The sequence below is a fragment of the Podarcis raffonei genome, chromosome 17 (assembly GCF_027172205.1).
Source record: "Podarcis raffonei isolate rPodRaf1 chromosome 17, rPodRaf1.pri, whole genome shotgun sequence".
In the NCBI taxonomy this organism is placed as follows: domain Eukaryota; kingdom Metazoa; phylum Chordata; class Lepidosauria; order Squamata; family Lacertidae; genus Podarcis; species Podarcis raffonei.
The window spans coordinates 36,126,368-36,142,044 of NC_070618.1; the positions used below are offsets into that span (position 1 = coordinate 36,126,368).

The 15,677-nt window shown below is 46.2% G+C and overlaps 1 pseudogene; it reads left to right on the plus strand.

The window, feature by feature from the left end:
* The first annotated feature begins 5,346 nt into the window (after positions 1–5,346).
* LOC128405043 (organic solute transporter subunit alpha-like) lies at positions 5,347–15,666 on the plus strand (annotated as a pseudogene).
* The last annotated feature ends 11 nt before the right edge of the window (positions 15,667–15,677 follow it).

The following is a 15,677-nucleotide window of genomic DNA, read 5'->3' on the forward strand; positions in this document are numbered from 1 at the left end:
TCACCGTCTCTTTTAAACTCTATGTGGGTTTCTGTCGTCTCCCCTTCGCTGTCTCTGAGGGAAGGGCAGGGGATACAGATTAAGGAGGTTATGGTACCTGTGTTTCCAAGTAGGGCCGGCCCACCCATGAGGCAAGGTGAGGCGGCTGCCTCAGGTGGCAGGATCCACAGGGACAACAGAACCAACCTCCAAGGAATACAGTCATACCTCATGTTACGTTTGCTTCAGGCTGATTTGCGCATGAGCAGATGTGCAAAATGACATCGCGTGCATGCGCAGAAGTGGCGAATCGCAACCGGCAGGTGCGGGTTGCGTTCTGCTCATGTTGCGAACGGGCCTCCGGAACGGATCCTGTTCTCAACCAGAGGTACCACTGTACATCGCCTGCTGTTGCTGATGTAGGTCTTCACTCGCCCGTTCTTCCCTGGCAGGTGGCGAGCGCACAATTTTGTGGTTTGCCTCAGGTGCCAAAATGTCTTGGGCTGGCCCTGTTTCCAAGATCTTGCTTTTCAAAGGCTTAGGGATTTTTGCAGAAAGAATAAAAGGACAGGGAGTGGAGGGCTGGATGGCTGAGGGGCAGGAAACTATAGACATGCAGAGTGATCAATGGGAGCCGTGCAGTGAACTGAAGCTTTGCCTATTCAAGACCAGTGGAATTCCTGTTTATTCCTCTGCAACCATATGGACTAGAAACTTGTTCCATTGCCCCACCCCCGAAAACTCAGATGCTCAAGTTACTAACTCCATGCCAGATTATATGTAGATGCTCAGAATACATACCATAAAAGCTATATTTCAGAATTTTATAAAATGGAATAATTATACTCCCGGGTTCCATGCTTATTACTGTTGGTTAGAGTCACGGCTACACCTAAAAATTTGCAATAAAGGCAAGGGGAGAGAAGGAACATTGCACCTTCCCTTGATTGTGAATAGATCAAAAGGCCCCTTGAGTAGGTTAAGGGTAAAGGGACCCCTGACAGTTAAGTCCAGTCACGGATGACTCTGGGGTTGCGGCGCTCATCTCGCTTTACTGGCCAAGGGAGCCGGTGTTTGTCCGCAGACAGTTTTTCCGGGTCATGTGGCCAGCACAACTAAGCCGCTTCTGGCGAAACCAGAGCAACACATGGAAATGCTGTTTACCTTCCCACTGGAGCGGTACCTATTTATCTACAGTGGTACCTCGGGTTACATACACTTCAGGTTACAAACTCCACTAACCCAGAAATAGTACCTCGGGTTAAGAACTTTGCTTCAGGATGAGAACAGAAATCGTGCTCCAGCGGCACGGCGGCAGCGGGAGGCCCCATTAGCTAAAGTGTTGCTTCAGGTTAAGAACAGTTTCAGGTTAGACCTCTGGAACAAATTAAGTTCTTAACCTGAGGTATCACTGTACTTGCACTTTGACGTGCTTTCGAACTGCTAGGTGGGCAGGAGCAGGGACCGAGCAATGGGAGCTCACCCCGTCGCGGGGATTCGAACCACCGACCTTCTGATCGGCAAGTCCTAGGCTCTGTGGTTTAACCCACAGCGCCACCCGTTACAGGGCACCAAATCTTAAACATGGATTCCTTTGCTTCATCTTTATATTATCATCTCACAAAAGCCCTAGTACTATTTGGCAGGTACAACTTACAGCTGTTTAAGTGGTGTAGTTAATTACCACTGATGTAATCCCTACTATTGCAGCAAAGGTTTGTGAGTTTGATACCTGTACCTGCAAAAGGAATGGGTGTTCAAAATTAAGAAGAGGCAGAAGCAGACAGTAGTCACCTTTGGAATAATCCTGCAGCTCAGAACATAACTGCAGTTGGAAGAAAAAGCTAAATATGGATGCACCCTAGAAGCTGTTCCGTGAGCAGAAAAGATGAGGCAAAGAGCCACAGTGACAGAATTGATTCTACTTTTTCGGATCACTAGGGTAGTGTGGGGTTCAAGCTCCCCATGTTTTTTGGTTTTCAAAACTCCCTACAAGTACAAAATACCACAGCATTGAGCAGCCTGAGCCTTTTAAGTGGGGGAGCAAATCAAAAATGCAACTCAAAGCCCTGCAGTCTGAAGTGGGGTGAAGCCTGGTCTACCACCTCAGCATTCTGCTGCGTCTGTGGAGGCAGACCTACAAAGCAGTATAGGGAAGCCAGTGGTCGGAAGGGTTCTCTTGTGCTTTACCTATTTCGGACTATATGGGGCATGGGGGCTATAGGCAGAGCACAGGAGCTGCAGGCTGAAAAAGGCCTAACTCCACTTGCCTGGGAGTAAACGTGACTGAATTCTTTGTTTCTTTTTGAGTTGAAATTGAACTTTATTGTACAATCAACATCAACCTACATGAGAATACATAATAATACAATATTTACAAACAAGATACACAACTTACACGCATTTTACAGAAAAGAGAAGGAAAAGGAAAGCGAAAAAAAGAAAAAAGATGAAGTATATAAAATTAACTTCCGATTATTCTCATTGTACTGTTTCTTATTTTGTTGTTTTACCCACAGTGCCGCCTTGTTATTTTTGTTTTCCTAGAACTTTTCATACTATTCTATTAGCCAGTATGTTACAAGAATCATTCAAGGTCTGCCAGGAGAATTTTGATATTACAGTAATTTTTCGAATACTCTTTAAACAATATCCATTCTTTATTCACCTTCTGCGTCAAATATACTCGTAACTCTAACTGACAGGGAGAGTTAAAAGCCAGTGAATTCAGTTGGCATCACCTCTGAGTAGACAGGGTTAGAATTAATTGCACTGTAAGCAGCAAAACACTTTCTACATGAGGCCTTGCAGAGCACCCGCCAGCCAGTATGGACAGGACTGGGCGAGTTAGTTTTGATTCATTGGCCTGGCTTGCATGCAACATTAAGCCATTATTTGTTTAGCCAAAGTCTGGTTGAACACCTGAACCTAGCCTCCTAAGTCATGACTTGTTTTCTGATAACAAGACACCAATTTGAAACCATGGTTTGATATCTGTCCGTAAGATTCTTAACTCTGTCGTATCATAACTCATCATCATCGTCGTAAACTTTATTGCACTAGCCAAAGGCCATGGCATCCTTCACAAAGGAAACAAAAAGAAAAAAACAATAACCATAAAAACCATAAATACATCAGGCACTGCAAATACAATAAACCACAGTCATATCTTCTAGAAATTATTTGTTATATATGATAGAATAGCAGGAAGTTCTCAGATAGAATGTGCCAGCTTAAATGTCCGGATCACCTTTGCAATTGACCGCTATTTTATCTAGTTCTTTTTCCTGATCTTCTTAGCTGCCAACGCATATAGTGCTACTTTATAAGTTATGAAGTCGTCAGTATCATTCAGCAGCCATTTCACCCTTTCCGCCCTGTTCGAGTGAGTTCCATTCGTAAGCAGGGGTTTTATATATAGCGGGCATTGCAATAAATAGTGGCACAGGTCCTCTACGCAAGGTTGCCCACACAGACGAAGTCTTTCCTTGTGCTGTACTTTGCCATACCGACCATCCACCACCACTGAGAGCATAGATTGGAATCGTAATTCTGTAAAAGCGATTGTTAGTATGGCAAGTGGGAGCTTTGTCAGATAACTAGCTCGGATGTGCTCCATTTTGATAAGTGGGAACCATGGTGAACTTTTGGTAGAGGCAATTGTGGTTAAATCCCTTTCTGCATCGGACCTGAAGAGACAATCTCTTAAGTGCCTCTTCTCCATCTTCATGATCACCTGAAGATCTTGTAATTGATATTGGGTCAAGGGGCGTTGGCTGCCAACATTCCAACATTTGGCCTGTTATCGTTCTGTGTGGGACATAGCGGGGAATCTCTCCTCCGAGAAAGATTGAAGTCTTTTCACATAGTTTAGACACAGATAGTCAATTCTAGCCCGTATTGTTGTCACGTCCGCTTCCACGCGGAGAAGAGCAGCTGGGGTCCTATTGGGGAGCAAGAGCACTTTCCTGAGGAATTTGTTCTGCACTATTTCTAAGGCTTTGTTAGCATTTGGATACATGCCCCATATCACTACTCTGTAGAGCATCTCGGAGACCACTTTACTGGCAAAGATTTTCAACACAGGTTCTAGTAACTGGCCACCCACCGTAAAATAGCTTGCCCCACAAGCTTTCTGCACTTTGAGTTTCATAACTGATTTGGCATTATGTCTGAAAACCCAACAGCCTTGCTTAACCATGGTTTGTTCAGGCAACCCATTTCAGTTGCTGAGGCTAGAGCAGCTGGAAAACAATCCAAATTTAGGAGAAACAAGATGAGGTAGGTTTGTTCATCTGTGAGATGACACATGGTCTGTTGAGCAAACCACGGTTAAAACAAACAATGGCTTGGTGCTATGTGTGAATACAGCTATAATAAGGCAGTTTCTTAAATTAATATGCTCCCTGAGTACCAAAAATGATAAGCAGGTTAAGTGGGGGAGAATTCTGGAAATCTGGCTTCCGGTTCTGCTCTGCCGTAATGGAGGCAGCCCCCACGACAGCAGAAGATCATTGGCGATGGAAAAACAAGGATGATTGAGGTCTAAACCACTGAGCCTCTCGGGCTTGCTGATCAGAAGGTCGGTGGTTCGAATCCCCATTACGGGGTAAGCTCCCGTTGTTCAGTCCTGCCAACCTAGCAGTTCAAAAGCATGTCAAAGTGCAAGTAGATAAATAGGTACCACTCTGGTGGGAAGGTAAATGGTGTTTCCATGTGCTGCTCTGGTTTCAGTGTTCCATTGTGCCAGAAGCGACTTAGTCATGCTAGCCACATGACCCGGAAAAACTGTCTGCGGACAAATGCCAGCTCCCTCAGCCTGAAAAGCGAGATGAGCACCACAACCCGAGTTGTTCGCGACTGGACTTAATTATCAGGGGTCCTTTACCTTTTTCTTATTGGACTGTAATTTAAAACTAATAAAAAATTAGGATAAAAAAGAGAATTTTGGAAATCTGACAACACACACATCACTTCTGTTTAGAATATTACAATTGTTTTCTCCCTCACTCTGTGTGATGTCTGGAACTGGTGGCAATGAGGAACAAAAGTGAACCTCCCCAGCTGCCCCAAAATGCACCAAATGTGGAAGCGAAGGGAACCTTTCAGAGGGGATTCTGGATGATGCTGGCTGTGAAGGCATCTGAAAAGTGGCACTTGCTGGGCTTCACTTTTCTATGCTGCTATTAAAGACGCAGGAACTCTGTGCCATTTTGCATCTGGTCACCCCTCCGAGTCCTTTGAAACAGGGAGAAGCAAGCACAATTCCTTACTTCTCAGTGGGCCAACATGTGCTGGTGTTAAACTGGTTTTCCTGCTGCTCCAGTAAAACAATGAAGTTCAGAAAAAGGATGAGAGGTAGGAATGATATTTTGCTTTTTCAGTTGCATTTGATCTGCTACCTGTAAAATAAACATGGGGGGGGGGAATACTGCAGTGCCTTCCTCTGGCTTTACTGCTTACTGTTTAATACAATATCCACATTTAAAAGGGAAGAAGGTTTGTACACGTGTGGACTGTTAATAGAATGGTGATTGGAAGTCCAGTGAAATTGACTTCCATAGTTATAAACAGCATACAGTCATTGGGGCTCTATGTGCAGAGCCCACTGGGCGGCAAGGCAGCAGGATTTAAGAGAATAGGACCCTCACTGTGTTCAGAGCAGCACTGGATAAGAGACAGTAAAATATAACAGGAGTCTTGCGGCACATTAAAGACGTAACCAATTTATTATGGTGTTAAGGTTGCTGGGAAGGGATGCAGGTGGCGTTGTGGGTTAAACCACAGAGCCTAGGACTTGCCGATCAGAAGGTTGGCAGTTTGAATCCCTGCGACAGGGTGAGCTCCCGTTGCTCGGTCCCTGCTCCTGCCGCCCTAGCAGTTCCAAAGCACGTCAAAGTGCAAGTAGATAAATAGGTACCACTCCGGCAGGAAGGTAAACGGCGTTTCCGTGCGCTGCTCTGGTTCGCCAGAAGCGGCTTATTCATGCTGGCCACATGACCCGGAAGCTGTATGCCGGCTCCCTCGGCCAATAAAGCGAGATGAGTGCCACAACCCCAGAGTTGGCCGCGACTGGACCTAATGGTCAAGGGTCCCTTTACCTTTACCTTTTAGGTTGCTGGAAACAAGCTCCATGAAGGGAAAAGTACAGTTCCCACGATTCTTTGGGAGAAGCCATGAGCTTCAAATGTGTGTTGAATGTGCTTTAAATACATATTGTGTGGGTCTGTCCTCACGGCGCAATATGTAGCTGCCCTGGTTTAGGATTCCCTGGCAGGTGAGGAGAGGTGGACTTGGCCCTGTTGTCAAGACACCTGTGCCTGGCTTGTGTCAATGATTAATGTGGTGACTAATGATGGGAAAGGAAGCGATTATTGATTGGGGGTGGGGAGAACCTGGAAGCACCTGTCCAGGAGAGAGGAAAATGGCGCGCGCCTCAAATTGTTCTCTCTCTGGAGGTCAGTTCCCTTTGTCATCGGAGATCTTTCAAGGTGAGTTTGGGGAAGCTGTTGTGGGGTGGAGAATCATCACCAGGATGCGGCTGTGGTTGGAAGCAAGGAGGGCTGGCCAGAGGGTACGGAAAGGCAGAGGAAAGGGCCTCAGAACTTACTCTGTTTTTGACTCAGCCATGGGACATGGTGCAGTAAGAACAGAGTGCCTTTGACCATGTGCAGAGTGCCTTCTCCTCAAGCCCAGCCAGCCCTTGTATATATGGGATCAGGAAGAAAGGCTTCCGGGTCGGATAAGGTGCTCTGTAGTATTCCTGCGTGAGGGATCTCTGCGCTTTTATTCCCTGACTCGCCACTGTCCCTTTCACACAGTCATCAAGGCTCAGATCTGGATCTTCTTAGTCCCCGTTTTCCTGGGCCTTGTGCAGGTCGGCCTCTTCCTGGAGCAGATGGGCTTCTTCCTGCGCCATGGCAACAGCTCCCGCCGAACCAGCCTCTCGCTCTGGATCCTGGGGGTCTATCCGGTAAGAACGGGCAAAGGAAGCAGGCAGCCTTCTCTCCCCTGTGCTCCTAAGACTGCAACCCTGTGTTCACTTCCTAGGAAATCCAGCTGAGAAACCACAGTGAAGCTGATTTAGGATCCTGGCTAACTTAGGTCCATTCCTTTCAACAAGTTTACCCTGAGTAAAAGTTAGTTGCCTGCAACCCAATGTTTCTATGCTTGCAGCTCTCCCTATATACTTGTCACACATAACTGCGTCACACAAATGTGTAATTAGCTGGCTTCGTTTGCAGCCTCATGTTGCGGTAGCATCTAGTGGCTTAAACGGAAGGCTGCATACACACGACACTTCTGAAGCACATTCACAGTATCTTCTGCTCCCCCCTGCAAAGAATTCTGAGCACAGTAGTTTGTGAAGGGCTGCTGAGAACCGTAACTCAGTGAGGCGTGAACAAAGTCCTTGTGGGAAATAATGTGCACTGAATGTGCTTTGCATAAGATGGATTGTGTAAAGGAATGTGCTGCTTAGGGACAAATTGCAATCCAAACCAGGTGCAAATCTTTTAATATCATATCCTATATCCTTATCCAACAGGTGTTCAGTCTCACTTCCCTCATCGGTTTGTTCATCCCTCGCACTTCCTTCGTCTGTAACTTTGTGGCTTCCATGTGAGTTTCTTTTGATGGGAGTGGGGACAGGGGGTGGAAGGAGCAGGATTAAATGTAATTTATCCTAAGGGACGCAGGTGGCGCTGTGGGTTAAACCACAGAGCCTAGGACTTGCTGATCAGAAGGTCGGTGGTTCGAATCCCCGTGATGGGGTGAGCTCCCATTGCTCAGTCCCTGCTCCTGCCAACCTAGCAGTTCGAAAGCACGTCAAAGTGCAAGTAGATAAATAGATACCACTCCGGCGGGAAGGTAAATAGTGTTTCCGTGCGCTGCGCTGTTTTGCCAGAAGCAGCTTAGTCATGCTGGCCACATGATCCGGAAGCTGTCTGCGGACAAACGCCAGCTCCCTCAGCCAATAAAGCGAGATGAGCACCACAACCCCAGAGTCAGCCACGACTGGACCTAATGGTCAGGGGTCCCCTTACCTTTATCCTGAGCTAATTACTACCAAGAAGACCTGAAGGTATGCACTTCAGGGTTGTTTTTCCTTGAAAAATCCACATCAAGGCTGGGGAACCTTTGGCACTGCAGATGTTGCTGAATCACAACTCCCATCATCTCTGGCCATCGGCCATGTTTGGTGGGCTTATGGGAGTTGTAATTTAGCAACTTTTAGAAGGTCCCAGGTTCCCCACAGCTGGTCTACAGGATGCAACTAAAGTTGCCACTGTGTTCACTTTTTTTTTGACAAACGACTCTATGGTGAATGAAGTTTGCCATCACCTTAGGGAAGGAGTCTGTGAACCTTTAATGACTGCATGGCAGTCTCCTTCATGAAGATGGTGGGCAAACTCAAGTTGCAACAAATTCTTCTCCAGAATCCCAATGCCACATTATGGAACGCACTTACTCCATTTACTGGCTGTATTTTTTGCTCTATAAGACTCACCTTTTCCCTCCTAAAAAGTAAGGGGAAATGTGTGTGCATCTTATGGAGCGAATGCAGGCTGCGCAGCTATCCCAGAAGCCAGAACAGCAAGAGGGATTGCTGCTTTCACTGCGCAGCGATCCCTCTTGCTGTTCTGGCTTCTGAGATTCAGAATATATTTTTTTCTTGTTTTCCTCCTTCAAAAACTAGGTGCGTCTTGTGGTCTGGTGCGTCTTACAGAGCGAAAAATACGGTAGATCGTTTCCCCCCACCCCAAATGTAGCTGCATTTGGACCCAGGTCTATTAAACTGATAACTACTAGAGCACAATGACCACTTCACTGGGACCATAGAATAGCGTCATTCTGGCTGTTCATCCCACCTTCCATTTCCCCATCTCCACCTTCACAACAAATATTATGCAGAAACCCCTTTCCCCCTTTCCCCCTTTCCGCCTTCAAAATGGATGTGGCCTTGTAGCCTTGTGTCCTGAACATGTGCGCCACATTTCAGCCTGAGAACCCAAGGAAGGATGTTGTGTATACCATACAAACAAAAGGTGACTTAAGCCTAAGGTCTGAACTTGCTCCACCAACTAGTCCTCTCCAGCTCCACAAAATTGCCTGTTTGATCCAGCAGATGCATAGTCCGTATCTCTCCTGTTCCTGCAGCTACCACTCCATCACCCTCTGGAAATTCCTTGCATTGATCAGAGATTTCTTTGGCGGATCAGACCGAATGCTCCAGCAACTGGAGAGCCAGCGCGTTTCTCCAGACCCTTTCCCCTGTTGCTGCTGTTGCTGCCTTCCTGAAATTGCTGCCAACAGGTAAGAAGAGCCTGCCTTTGTGCCGTGTCAGAGTTGGTCCTGCACATTATAGCTTCCTTATTGTACCCTATAATCTGCAGCTGATCCAGAACACCTCAACTCAATGCATCCCGCCCCCTTCTTACATCAGGCTCTCAAAGTTTCCTCATTCCCCAGATCTCCTCATTCCTTTTCCCTTACATTTTTAGATCATGAAAAGCGCAGGCAAGGACTTGTGGTTTTGTTTTTATTTCTCAGTGGTGCCTAGCACATGACAGATGGTGATAAGCCTTCTCCTTACGGTCCTACACTGACACAAACACACACATTCATGTTGTACAACAACTTGAAGCTTCCAGTCCTTCACATTAGAGCTGTCCTCCTAATATGCCTATTACCGTATTTCTTCTATCTCCATGGCTGTGCAAACCATGTGCTTTTAAATACATATAAAATGTTGAGCCAGGCTGAATTATTTGACCTCTAAAAATTCTGTAAATCACATTTCCTTATTTTGCATAATTCATTCTGGTTTTCCCATTCAATGTCTCATTTTTTTAGTTCTTGTTTTATGCTGCTTTTAGTTTTAGATTTTTAATGAATCTACGGTAATTTATGTGTAAGGGTGGCACTGTGATCTAAACCACAGAGCCTAGGGCTTGCTGATCAGGTCAGCGGTTCGAATCCCCGTGACGGGGTGAGCTCCCGTTGCTGCTCTGGTTTCGCCAGAAGCGGCTTAGTCATGCTGGCCACATGACCCAGAAAAACTGTCTGCGGACAAATGCTGGCTCCCTCAGTCAATAAAGCGAGATGAGCGCCGCAACCCCAGAGTCATCCATGACTGGACCTAACGGTCAGGGGTCCCTTTACCTTTACCTTTAATTTATGTGTGGCCAGAACCAGAGGCACCATTCACCTGGAGAGCTTGCAGCCAGGGCTGCTGCAACAAACAGCTGTGCAAGCCTTTGGGAGGCAGAGACAAAAGAGGACATCAGAGGAGAGAGGGAAGGAAAGAGGGACAGAGGCCAGTGTTTCCCGCAGCACCCCAGACCATTATTCAAGGCACCCCAGGGTGCCATGGCCCACTGGTTGTATACAGGAAGTGCAGTGTAAGCGATGGAAGTCAGTCAATGAAATTTTATTATTGAGATATTTGTAGAATAAATTTGGAAGGAATTCTTCCAACTTTTCTTCTTTATTTTTTCTTTTTCTTTTCTTTCTTTTTTCTCTTTTGTTCTTTTTTATATATGTGCGCTTATCTCAAATATATATGTGTATACATATATATGTATATGTGTGTGTATATATATATATATATTTGTATGTATTTACAATATTTTGCTTATATTTTGTAATAATTATGTTAAATAATTTTTTAAAAAATTAAAAAAAGAAAAGAAAACACCGGCTTCTTCCCTTCTGCAGAACAAATTTGCGATGTATGACGCTGGCTGTGTATCAGCTCTCTGTCATCAGGACCATCCTCTTCTTCGTCACCCTTATCCTCTGGACGGATGAGAAATATGACTATGGCGATGTAAGTAATTCTGGCTGTGAAATTCATGGCTAACAGGCAGAGAGGAAGGGAATTAAGTCACACCTTGGGCATGTCTATTAAGCACAGAATGATTACTTGGTATTCCCAGTGATGCTGCAGGTTGAATATTTTCCTGAGGAAAGTGACAGGTGCCCATTCTTCAGTCTGTTGATAGAGGCTTCCATTGGACTGAGCTGACTTGAATCTGGGCATTGTTATCCCTCAATGAGTAACAAAGCTGGTCTTAATTCTAGCCAAAGCATATCAAATTGATGTGGCAAGGCAGCTCAAATTCTGTATGCATGATGATAGGAAGCTTTGGCTGAACCTTAGCAGTAGTTTCTCTGGATGACAACCATAGAACAAGGTTGCTATCGCCACTGGATCTTACCATGAAAATGCTGTTACGTTCCTGAGCACCAGGCTGGGACCAACCCGGGCAAACCTGGCAATTAGGGAACGGGGCAACTGTGGATTGGTATCAGTTAAAAGTTGCTCATCAGGATTTTAAAAGCACAGTAAAATTCCACAGCCCTGGGGAGGAAAGCTTGCAAGCAGCCTCCAGTTCAAGTAAGTGCAGGACATAAATTGAAAGGTGGGAAGGAAATGAATGTGAGAAGCAAGTTAAGAGAATTGTGTTGCCTTGGTTAACAGGCAAAGAGGGAACAGCAAGGGTCACTCCTGGGTGATATAAGCAGAACCACCACCAGTTCTGGCCCCCAGACCACCTTTGGATTTCCATAGATGGAACTATATTAGGTTAGAGATGTATATGAAGTGGTCTCCTTCAGGTCTTCTGCTGGCGCCCACAAAATATTTATCTCAACACGCACACCCCTCACCCCACCATGAAGCATGGAGGGTGGTTAAGGTAACATTTTCTCCCTTGAAATGTCCATAGACCTGAAAGGGGAAGTTAGAAAAGCAATGTTCTTTCCCACTTCCTCTTTTAGCTCTATGGGCTTTTCAAGGCTCAGATTGTTTTGGATCCAGCTTTTACCCAGATCCCTTGGAAATGGTGTGCGAGTTCTCTCTCTCTGTGAGATACTTGCTCAGGTGTGGGGCCCACAGCACTCATTCAAAAATTCAGATCTTCCCATGTGCCTTAAAAACGTTGATGATCCCTGCTGACAAAGAGCGCAACGGCATTTTCCATCTTCTCTGTTAATTTAAAGCCAGATAAATTGAACCAGTGATTTCACGATTAGGCTATGGATCAGAATGGGATTAGCTGCAGTAGAAATTTGAGCTTTTCTATTGTTATTGTATCCTGCTATTTATATGCAGTTTTGCAAGCTGTTCACATTTCTGATTATACCAAAGTGCTAGTGTTGAAGCCTTTTCCATTATTTATTTTAAAACATTTCTATACTCCCGCTTAATATTTCAAAAAACCTTGTGGTATTAATTTGTAGGAAGAAACTAAGAAAGGTGTCCTAAAAACAACAACCTAAATATACTCCCGAGAACTAATGTTTCAGAACCTTGAACTGTGTTTTTTTCCTCAAATGTGCTGATCTTCACTGCACCATTCAGCAGTGGAGTTAGGAATTTTAGATTCTACACTTAACAGTCTTACTGCGTCCTTGGGTATGTGTCTGTGGCTCTTTAGGAGCTAATGTGCATTACTCAAAATGGCATAAGCCACTTTGGGTGGGCCCACTTTCTCCTGCTGCTGAGGGGGGCCTGGACGTCTACTCAAAAGTCTTGCTCTGAAAGTGCCATTCTAGTGACAGAGGATTTTGCCCAAATACGTGTTGCTGGGGAGAGTCAAAGCATCTGACATCTCATTTGTCCATCCCTCTCTCCCAGGTGGGCTATACCAACCCCAACTCTTAAATCCATGCCATCATTCCCATCTCCACATTCCTTTTTTAATATATTTTTAATTTATTTTTAACATACTATTTCCAGCAATCATTTAACATATTTTCATATCTTATACAATTCTTTGACTTCCATCGATCACATCTGAAAAGTTTCCAATCTTTTTCACTTAATTTACATTTCTTAATTTCACTATTACTTTTAATTTTCTTAACTAATAGCTCTCTTCATAACCTTCCTTGCAATATTTCATATGTTCCTCCTTACAAAACTTCTTGCAATCCTACTAGCGTAATCTGTTGATTACAATTGCTTTTCAAATAGTTCACATATTTATTCCAGTCCTCTGATAATCTCTGTTCCTGCAGGTTTCAAATCCTTCCTGTCATCTTACCTAATTCTGCATAGTCCATTAATTTCGTCTGCCATTCTTCTTTCGTCGGTAATTCTTCTCGTTTCCATTTCTGGGCCCAAGAACGTTGCTGGGGGGAGTCCCAGAATCTGACTTTTCATTTGCTCATCCCTCTCTCCCAGGTGGGCTACACCAACCCCAACTCTTACATCTACGCCATCATTACCATCTCCACATTCCTATCCTTCTATGGCTACTTGCTCTTCTACAAAGCCACCAAGCCAGCGCTCAACGGCTACAGCTTGCGCTCCAAGTTCATCTGCATCATCTTGGTTCTCGTCCTCTGCGGCCTGCAGAGTGGGATCCTGGAGACCATGGGGGCAGTGGGGGCTATCCCTTGCAGCCCACCTCTCTCCCCGGTGACACGCTCCCAAGGTAAGCTGCTTCAGGGAGGCCAGGAGCCTGCAGCAGGAGCCATTGAGGGTGGCTGGCTGACAGGCAGGCCACCTCACTCTCTGACTTGCCATCTTGGGGCAATTGCCTTCCTTGCTGTCTCACGCCAAAGAGGTTCCCTGCCCCCTTGCGGGGTCGGGGTCTCTCAGGGGGCAGAGAAAGGGGGGAAAACCTAGTTCCTTACAAAGCTGGCTCTTGGGCAAGGGGCAGGCAGTCATCTGGGCTAGCCTTCACTAACCTAGTGCACCCCAAGAGTTGTATTCACAGTAGAGCGAAGGAGATTGTTCCATCAGCGTAAACATTTCTGCATGCTTGACAGTGCCCCTCTCCCTCCCATGCAGTTCTCGGGGTTCCCTCAACCCCCTGGAGCAGATTTGGGGAGGCTGTGGAGGTGTGCACGGGGAAGTCCAATTCAAAGTGTTGGTGCTGATCTTTAAAGCCCTAAACGGCCTCGGCCCAGTGTACCTGAAGGAGCATCTCCACCCCCATCGTTCTGCTCAGACACTGAGGGCCTTCTGGCGGTTCCCTCACTGTGAGAAGCCAAGTTACAGGGAACCAGGCAGAGGGCCTTCTCGGTAGCGGCACCCGCCCTGTGGAATGCCTTCCCAGCAGATGTCAAAGAGAAAAACAACTACCAGACTTTTAGAAGACATCTGAAGGCAGCCCTGTTTAGGGAAGCTTTTAATATTTAATAGACTATTGTATTTTAATATTTTATTGGAAGCCACCCAGAGTGGCTGGGGAAACCCAGCCAGATGGGCGGGGAATGAATGAATGAATGAATAAATAAAAAAAAATAATAATAATGCTACTCGGAATCATTGTGCTGGCTTCCGCTAGTGCAACTACGGTGCCTGCCAAGCTAGCTGGGGCTGATGGAAGTTGTAGTCCAAAACCTACGGAGGTCATCAGGTTGGTGAAGGCTGGTCTGGCCTAAGCATCAAAGGAAGATTTAAGGCACGCTTCCTCAAACTCAGCCCTCCAGATGTTTTGAGACTACAGCTCCCATCATTCCTGACCACTGGTCCTGCTAGCTAGGGATTATGGGAGTTGTAGGCCAAAAACATCTGGAGGGCCAAGTTTGAGGAAGCCTGGTGTAAGGAAACTGCTTCCCCTTGCCGATGCGCAACTGGTAGAGCAGTGGCAGTCATGTCTCTTTCTACCCGCCCCACACCTGAAATTGCATACGATGTTGGATGTGGGGGAAGTGGGCAAGGAAAACAACCTCTTGGGCCAAACCTGAATCCCTATCAGGTTGGAAGTTCCCCACCTCTACTGCAGAGCGTACCATATTCTTAATTCTCTCTTCACCCCTCCAGTGATCTACTACTATTCCCTGGCTGTCGAGATGTTCTTCATTGGCATATTTGCCCATTACTCTTTCCGAAGAGCCGAGCCGCAGCTGGACACTCAACAGGTCACCCGCCATCGAGCCTCCCAGACCGAGGGTCCCCAGTCTGGACGCTGCAGCCCGGGAGACGACGCATCCATGGAGGGAGCCAACCCAGGCTACCTGGGTGAGGAGTCTCTGTGTACCATAGAGCACACTCCGCTGGACCGGTTTGATTTCATTGTGGGGGGGCCTGTGGATGGCTGGGGGCCAGGCATCCTGAGGACAGGGCCTCCACGGGCTGAGGGCCTGAAAGCCAGCTCCTCGCGCCAAAGTACTGGCGCAGAATCACCGCCAGCTGGAATCCAAATCCATGCCCAGGTGGCCAAACTGAATGGTGAAGGGGTCACTGTTGTGTAGGCCTCAGTCTCCAGGGAACGGTCCTCCCTTTCGTGGCAACACCTGGATTCTGAGGAAACAAGGACTGACCTGAGGAAAACAGGATGATGGAGGAGGATGACAGCAACAACCATGTACCCCATGCTTTGACAAGGAGTGGGACAGGGGGAGAAAGAACGAGTTTACCATGAGGAATAAATAGCATTGTGAGGGAATTTCAGTCCCCATCTATAGCAAGTCCCGACTGTCAGATTAAAGAAAATAAACTAATAAGCAGTATGCCGAAAGCCAGCATAATCAAAAACCTGGAAGGACATCTGGTACTGGGAAACAATATGCCTTTGTTAAATTATTATCAATATTTTCTGCAGCACTCAGAACACAGTCTGACTTTGAGAGAAGGGAGGCCAAGAGAATCCTGTCTGCCCTGGATGAATGAACAGGAATTTGAACCTCTCTCTGTGTGTCTTCCCAATAAAGCATTCCAGCTACTTATCACAGCAAAA